This window comes from Dipteris shenzhenensis, chromosome 4, assembly GCF_047967505.1.
Source record: "Dipteris shenzhenensis isolate YYH24624 ecotype China chromosome 4, Dip_SZ_1.0, whole genome shotgun sequence".
Taxonomy (NCBI): Eukaryota; Viridiplantae; Streptophyta; class Polypodiopsida; order Gleicheniales; family Dipteridaceae; genus Dipteris; species Dipteris shenzhenensis.
Genome location: NC_141599.1, coordinates 55579597 through 55588486, shown reverse-complemented (window position 1 = coordinate 55588486; position 8890 = coordinate 55579597).

Below are 8890 nucleotides of genomic sequence, written 5' to 3'. Positions count from 1 at the left end.
ATCTGAAGCAGTGCACTCCTGCACTTCTGGCTGTGCTACCTGCAAAGATTTGCTCCCAAACTCGAAGTAGGAAAGCAACACTGGTCCTCTTACCAGGACACCACAAACTTGGCTTTCTTTCTTGAGCTCCTTACCACGAACAAGGCTCTGATACCATGTAAAGAAAGAGGGAGAGAGATAGGAGACTCAAGTTCAGCTTTCTTCACAACACACAAAAGAGAGAGGACACAAGGTTGGAGGGTGAAGCCTTTCTTCACTTTTGCACACAACAACAATACAATAGAAGAGGGAAATACCCTATATGTCAAAACCTAGAATACGTGGTTCATATGTGAACCCAAACCAAAACATACGTGGTAGTCTAACTACACCACTAGTACAACTAACATAGACGGTGACATAAATGATAGTCATCCAGGAGATATGTCGGGGATAGAGCTTGATATCTCAACATTCCCAACTACTCCATCCGAGCCATCTTCCATACTTTCCTTTTTCCAACTCAATTGTTCTTCCTGAAAAGTTGCTACTGGCTTAAATTGAATTTTCATCCGAAGAGGCCCTCAATAAGTGAGAATTTGCAACGTGAAAGTGGGATCCTAATGGTTCTTAATCAAACATGTGATCTCCAGCTACTCCATAAATTTCTCAACATCCTTTTCTGGTGTTCCATGAAATAGGAGGAAATCTTGGGCCATGGTTCTCATGAATTGCCACAAACCAAACCAACAAGCTTAGCCTTGTAAAGTGAACGTCTATCCAGAGACCACAATCCTCCATGGAGGCACCAAAAACGTCATGAGACACTAGAGCAAACTAAACCAATGCAATTATAGCCACTAGTTCATGTCACATTCATATAAGATCAAAAGAGATGACACTCTGACAACACCTTGAGCAACCACTAATGTGAACACCATGAACCAACAAATGCCAATGCTATATAATAACCACTTTAAAAATTACAATAATCACTAAACAATATATAATCATGGATTCATAAGATTGCCCCCGAGTGTCAAAGTGAAAACTTCCCTACAGCTTGGGAGACAACTGTCATTGAACCATACGTAGCCAGTACATCAAAGCTTCTTAACAACCCTTGAGAAAAACTATCTATGCTCTACAACACAACATGCAAATATTTCACAAGATACAAAGTGCTCACTATAATGAGCAAGTAGTTGTCTTTTAGCTTCCACCTATGCTCGCCCTTCTCTTAAAGCCACCCTTCAAATCACATGCACCAATCCATCGTGCTTTCTCATAGCTTGTTTTAGCAACACTTGTCCACCATCTATACGATAATCATGGCTATTCAAACCCATGCATTGGTGCTCCTATACGTGATTTACATGGAATTTTCATTTTGTAAAAAATATTTATTGGCCTCACAAGAAATCCCATCAACGTCATGAAGGATTTGCCTTCCGCAATGCAGCTGAAGCATCTTTGGAGTTAGTGGGTTGCTTTTGGGAGACCAGAGGAGCCTAAAGTCGAAGCCGGTAGGGGACACATATCATGAACAGGATGGGATGTAAGCATTTCTTTGATTATTCTTTTTTGAATTTTGCTTTGTGATTATTTTGAATTTATTGTTCATGGTGTAATTTTTTGTTGTTGATACAAGCTCAATTTTAAAATCAATCTTGAAAAAAAGTGTCATTCAATGTTTTTTTTTTTTGCATGAACTTATTTATATAAGCTCGGTTTTAAAACCTATCTTGAGATCAGTGTGTCATACTATATCAATGTTGTTGTGAAGAAGTTGGGGGAGAGCTTCAGCTAGGGAGATGTCCACATAATTATCTATTCGGATGAACTCTTTCAAGGATGGATGGATATCATGCACAGATACATTAAGGGAAATTTGCCTAATCAAAAGGCTGAGGTTTTAGCCTAAGAGATGAGCACAACACAGGTCCTCATGTTCGCTAAATTGGGATACATTACTCAATCAAAGGGCACTAAAAGATTGGGGCCAATGATGTTCCACTATTTGTTGGGCATGGAAGACTCTATGATCTCAGATTTGCAGCATGAAATCCTAGAGAGAAAACTGATTCTATTAGGATCCAAATTAATGAGCATCAAAACAATGAAGGACAGGTGCTAGGAAATGAAAAGTGATAAGGTCCTTCAGCCAAAGATTGTTGCTTTCCTCCAGGCAAAGTCACATGCTAGTGCAGGTAAGTGCTTTAGTACTTACAGAGTTTTACGATATCATGGATGAGAAGTATCCAATGATATTTGGGTATTGGAATGAGTGGTTAAAAGATCACTTGGATGCGAGCAAGCCAATAACTGTAATGTTACCTTAAACTCTATTGGCCTACAACAACTCAAAGTTTGGAGCCCCCAGTCAGGACCAAAAGAGATGCCATGGAAGACAATTAATGCAGGAGCCAACTTGGAGGGGATAGAGAGTGTGAACAAATACACAGAACAATGAAGGATTGGAGTAGTTGTTCTTGAGACACAAGTACCTCCTTGTGTCTTCTTTTGAAAGGCTCTTTGAGATGCTAAATGAAATAACAAAATAAGCACCAATATATAGATTGCTTATCTTTGTTGCACTCTACTGTTAAAATACATAAGGAGATGTGCATCTGCTTTGGTAAAGGAGACATGCGTGTACTTGGGTACACAGATTCAGACTATGCAGGGCTTTTCAAAAGCATTTGGTATTGGGTTGAAGTTGATGTCACAATAGTTGCTTTTACTAGGCTTAACGTTGGATCAAATCAGAAGGCAATCATGCTTCCCCAGTAGTTATGTCACTTTGAGGCGCAAATTTTTATGACTAATTGAGTTTTACCATATGCTTTTCAACATGTCAACTTTTATAACATAGACCCTGGGTGTATCAAAAATAATATATATAGTGACCTTGCCATTAGGAAGTCAAGGAATATTACATGCCATGTTTATCAATGAGGCGTGCACTTTGCAATTCTTAAGCTTTGAAAAACATGGACATGATTTCCATTGAAAAGAAGATATCGTGACTAAGATCATTTGTGCATGCACTTAATTCATGCTAAGCCTTGGAGAGTGACATCTTGTAGAGGTATGACATATCTTGGGTTCTCATTTTCATTAAGCTAGAGGATAAGGGGCCAACAAAGTGAGACTACTTAATATTTATAGTTTTGTGCGACTGTGGAGTGCCATTGGTGGTAAAAAGTCTGATTTTTCGATAGTGCTCAAAATATCTTTAATGCTTCATTTCCAAACCCACCAGTGAAAAGTTGGCAAGTCATATGTGGACTCCTTCAATACAAGCTCTTTCTTAGAGTGAACTCTACTTGTAACTATGGAAGCCATCCTTACACCCCTAAGGCGTTCAAGGTCTATTTAGCTTTTAATAAGACCTACATGTAGGATTATATATTTTTTCTCAAGGGCTATCTACCTTTAATAAAAGACCTAATGTAGGATTGTATATTTTAAAAACGTGACTTGGGGAAGGCCATTCCTATGTACATATAATGTCAAAATGAAGGGCAACCAAAGTGAGATTGAATACGTGTTACAAGGAGTGTGTGCGTGTTGGCTCTTACCACATTGGAAACTAGTGTACGGTGCACAATGCATAGCGGCTTTATGCTCGATATAGTGAAAGAATTAAGATCACCATAACCATGAGAGAGAATAGGAAGAAAGGCAAAGTATTGCCACTTGGAATTGGGAGATGTTTTGAGTTAGAAAGATGTCATGGAGTCCTTGTTTAAGGCAAAAGCTTTCATTTAAGCACACAAATATGCCTTTCCACCTCCTTTTCATAAGTAGATTTCAAAGAGAGCCTCATCTTAGACTCTGTGCAACTAGTGCCGTATGCTGATTTTGTTCACACGCTGCAATAGCTAAAAGAGCTTCAAGCATTTATTATTACATCGCTGACTATTTGCAGAGGGAGCTCTTCACGTGAGAGCTGGCTATTTTTTATTGGTTTACCCATCGAGCTCTATACTTCTCTGGGTGCATTGAAGGCTCTTGAAACCACTCTAAGCGCCACATGCCAACTCTTGATTTTGGCTAGAGCTGAATTCCAGTGCTGGTGCTAAAAAATGCAACCTCCAAAAGTGAGGTGCCAATTTTGCACAATCAAACGTGCTTTTTGTCTCGTTTTTTCATGCAACTCACCATTAGTGCCACTCTTGCATGCATGCGTGCATGTGCGTGTGCGCATCAAGAGCCTGTGCACACGACGTCAAAAGTGGGCAACTGGTGCGACCTTGAAGCCTGAATTGCATTGTCATGTGAACAAAAAGGCTAAGCATGTAATGCATCACAAAACCATCACTGGAGCTTTGTTGGCCATTTGATGACCTGCAATAGAGCTCTGTCTCAGGCACCGAGTTCTCCATGCCCATTTCTTATTGGCTGGGCAGAACAGCTTGAGTGTTGGAGGAACATTGGAAGCTTTGGAACCTAAGGTCAGAGACAGATGGCAAGCTACTATTGGATAAAAGAGAAATCGTGCTTTGGTGCTCAAATCTGCAATCCAAAATCGAGGTGCGAATTTGAGCACACACTGGAGGCACATTGACTGAACGACATTCAAATGTGGGAACAAAATTTCACACAACCAGTGGCACTATTTGCTAAGCCTTAGAGCGCATTCCTACGTCAGGAATACCCAAAACTGCCCGAAATCTTCAAAGTCCACCTTGTTCTCACCAAAATCGCCATGCCACAAGGTAGCAGTGCACCACCCCGTTGGAGACGGGTTTTTTTGCATTCTCCTCGGACATTTCGGTGCTACCTTATATCATGCCAATCCAAACGCCAATCTTTCCTCCTGCACTGTCAGAATTGTCAAGTGAGTGAGCATTCAGCTTAGTGGTGCATTCATGGGAACATCTCCCAGCCACTGCCATAGAAAACCTTTGCGTGGGCATTTTTTGCTGGGCTAGCGGAAGACGGGACTCTTAGAGCCAGTGCACACGTTCCCAAAGGAGCACGGCTGGCTGCCCTTCAATTGTTTCACGCGCTTGAATTAATTTTTGGCTATGCGACTCCTGTGCGACACCAATGCTCGAATTCGCACCTCGATTTAGGACGGTCTCTGGTGCGCCATTTCCCCTCGGGAGGCCTTCCAATCGCATTCAATGCTTTTCCTTTCTCTGCCCAGCCAATGAAGAATGGCCACTTCAGAGTTGACTCTGCCGTTCAACACAGACTGCAAGGTACAAACAGGTTAACGTTCGTCAATATTGGGTCACGCGGGCAATTAGACTCCAAATTCAACCTCGCACCAACTGCGCACAGATTGAGCATTTTTCGCCCCGTGTGCACTGGCTCTTAGCATCCAACGAGGCACCTCTCTAGTGTGCAGCCTTTTAAAAGAACTAGAAAAAGATGTAGGAAGTTGGACGTACATTCTATAAAGTATATTACAGAATCCATGGAAGAGGAACACGGCGAAAACGGCTGGACAGTGATTGAGAGGGCAACCTCCAGGCATATTAACGTCTTGCCTGGGATCGACTCTGGTGCACTGAGATGTGTTCTGGTTCATCTTGGTTGCCCTTTGCCGTTGTTACGTCGCGTGCAGTTGAGATGCTGATTGATGGATCATCGGAGCGAGCGGGAGGAGGTTACGACACAATGAATGTGCAAGGAATTTAGGGGGCTGTGAGGTTGCGCCCTGTTTCGGGGGCCTCGTTCGCGAACTCGAACCGCTATGGAATCCAACGTCGCCCCGGCCCCAGATGCCTTTTACTGAAAAGTCACCATTGTTGTCGTCTTCGGCGTGTTGCAGTTGTGCAAAGAGGGACGTCCCCACTGTTGAGCGGGGCCCGGATATTGCCTGAACTTTCTTGCGTCCGCCTCGAGTTTCAACGTTAATAGTAACCATGTCTCATTTCCTTTTTACCCCGACTTTCGCTATCGAGACAGATCTTTCGCGATCGCCCTCCTCCCTCTAGGAGGCACGCTCGAACTTTGCTTTTCGTGCTCACACATTTTTCAGATGAAGCTGCATGCCAAAATAAAATAGCATAGCTTTTCTTCTTAACCATTAACCCCAGGAGAGGAGCGGTTTGGCCAAGAGAGAAAAGGAGAGGTCCGCCCTTGCTGAAGCCCCTAAAGCGCCTCTAGGTCAGCCGACTAACATGTAGGAGAGGGGGGAGCATCAAGTTATGCCTCAGATACAAGAGGCTATGAAAGACCTTGTGGTGTAGAAGGTGGTTGTGTGTAAAGGTAAGTCCAAGCTTGCGACGACCACAATGGAGTCTGCGGATCTCTCGGGCACTCTTGTTTCGACCCAACTGTCCTTCGTGATGTGATCAAAAGGGTAAGAGTGCATTGGGCAAAGCTAGAGCTACTTTTAGTAGCACGGTGGAGTTGGTGGAGGAAGACATGCCGAAAGCGTATCATAAGAAACGATTGTTGGAAGACTCTCAGGCCAAAAAGAAAGCGCTGCAGGTTCCCCAGCCACTCGTTCGTTTTCGAAGAAGCTCAAGGATGCGGCTAGAGCTACGGGTCATGGTACCTATAAGGTCCTAGCCAATCAACAATCGGAGTTGTGAGCCAAAGCGAGAGAGTGTCAGGTCAGTGTTTGTGCTTTCATGGAATGTTCGTGGTTGTTGCAGTGCAGCATGCTTGTATTTCTGTCCTGAGAAAGATTAATGCACATATAAGTTTGATTCAAGAATTGAAATGTGGGGAGAAGGATTCTTTTTGGTTCGGTGTGAAGAAGTTAGGTTATGATGCCTCAATAAATTTCCCTGTCAAAGGTAAGGGTGGCTGTGCAATTCTTGATAAAGCTTCTTTGGGAGGTAAGGAAATATTTCGTCACAATGATGGTTGGGTATATAGCTGCCACGGTTCAGCCAGAGGGTTTTTTTTTCAATGTGCTGAGTTTTTATGCTCCCAATTTGCCGGGGGATCGATTCAACTATTGGCATTCTCTGAAATCAAGTGTCCGTGGAGATAACCGGCTAATGGGGGGGGACTGGAATTTTACTGAGGTGCTTGAGGACCATTCTAATTGTTCCTACACCGAATCGAGCCAGGAAATGGAGGCTTGGAAGGAGTTAAGCCTATAATTTGTCTATTGGACTACGTGGACCTAGCCTCATGGGTTTTTCATGGTCCAATAAGAGGAAGGGCATGGATTTTAGAGTTGGCAAGCTGGACAAGCTATATGCTTCAGGAGAAGGATGGTGGATGTGTGCCCCTATGAAGGGGCATTTCTCTAGTTTTTTAGCATTCCTAGGCTTCAGGCAGGTCGTATGACATCCCTTTCAAGCTTAACAACAAGTTCCTCACAGCCAAAGCATCATGCAGATGGATCAAGCTACTTGGGTGCAAACTAGATGCCTTTATGATGATCCTTGTGATCATTGGGATGCCTCTATTAGGGCGGTGGTCCAGGTAGGTAAGGCTTGGGCCAAGAATGGATTTTCAAAGACTTAATTGTTGTTAAAGACTCCTTAAGGGCCATTGTCTTGTGTTCCCCTCATGACTCTATTGTCTCAACTCTGTTTTTTGAGCTAGATCATGAATTGCAGGCTCGTGATTTGGAATGGGTTGAGTAAGCCAGGGTTTTTAGCCATGGTTTACAACAGGCAATCATGGCTAAAGATGGGTGATTGCCCCTTCTTCCTAGCCTTGAAGAGTAAGAGGTAGCAGGATACTATGGATAGGGTGCAAGGGCTTGATGAAGAGATTGTTACAGAGTACTGGCATATTGCTTAAAATTTCCAAGATCGACTGAGTAGTATCGGTGCTCCAAACAATCAGGATACTACGAGTGTGCTATGAACCACTGGAGTATATTGTTTGGGATCGATCTTGATAAGGCATGTGAAGGATACGTTAGGATTTTATTGAAGCAATCATGCTTAAGCTCGGTTTCGATGATGCCTTTGTTAAAAAAATCATGACATTGTTTGGTAATGCCTCTACACATTGTGTCTCAATGAGGGGATAGTTTGGTGTTTCATGTCCAATTGTCTCACTCTTGTTTGCATTGTCCCCAATTCCAATATTCATAAATTGAAATTGCCAATAATCACTGGTCAAATGGAGGGTGTGCTGCTCCCCTCTGGTAGTCATCTTAGTATTCAAATGTTTGTTGACGACTAGCTCTCATTCTATAAAGAGAATGCCGATTGTATTAACAGGTTGATGGAGATTATGTCCTACTTTTGCAGGTCATTTGTATCCATATCTAGTTGGCAAAAGTCCTTTGCCATAAGGACGTCCTCTAAGGACATGCCTGATGGGGTTTCTACAATGCCAATAAAGTCGATCCCTCGAGGGGAGGTAATCAAATATCTTGAGCCCCGCTGGGTTTGGGGATGACTCAGAATCAAAGGTTTAAATGGTTCAGGGAGAGAATCAAATCTAAGATCAAAGCCTGGCATGGCCTATGCCTTGGATGGAATGCTAGGGCTCTTGTAATTAAGCATATTTTATCTTCAATGATGACATAGTAGTCATAATGTGCCTTTTTTATTGAAATCACTGGATTCAGGTTGAGAGATGTCTCTGTGCCTTTCTTTGGGTGGAAGATGGAGGAGAAAATGAGTGCATTATGTCCCCTGGGGTGCTCTCAAGCTCCCTAAGCTGAAAGGTGGGCTGGGGCATTCCCGATGCCTTGCTCAAAAACATATCGCTAAAGCAAATGGCTCCCCAAGTTTTTTAGTGTAGGGTTGTCATGGGCTAAGGTACCCCATTGGTTTCTTGAGAATGGTTCAAGCCATAAAGTTGGTGTATGGAAAGCATTGTCTTGGTATGAGAGAATCTTTTATGACTTTACAATCATAGTGAGTTGATTCATGATCTTGATAATGCCTAGAAATTGGTTATCAGCAAATGCTCCTGGAAAGGCCTGGGTGGTCTAATGGGAGATGCAAGATTGGGTGAGCATATGGTG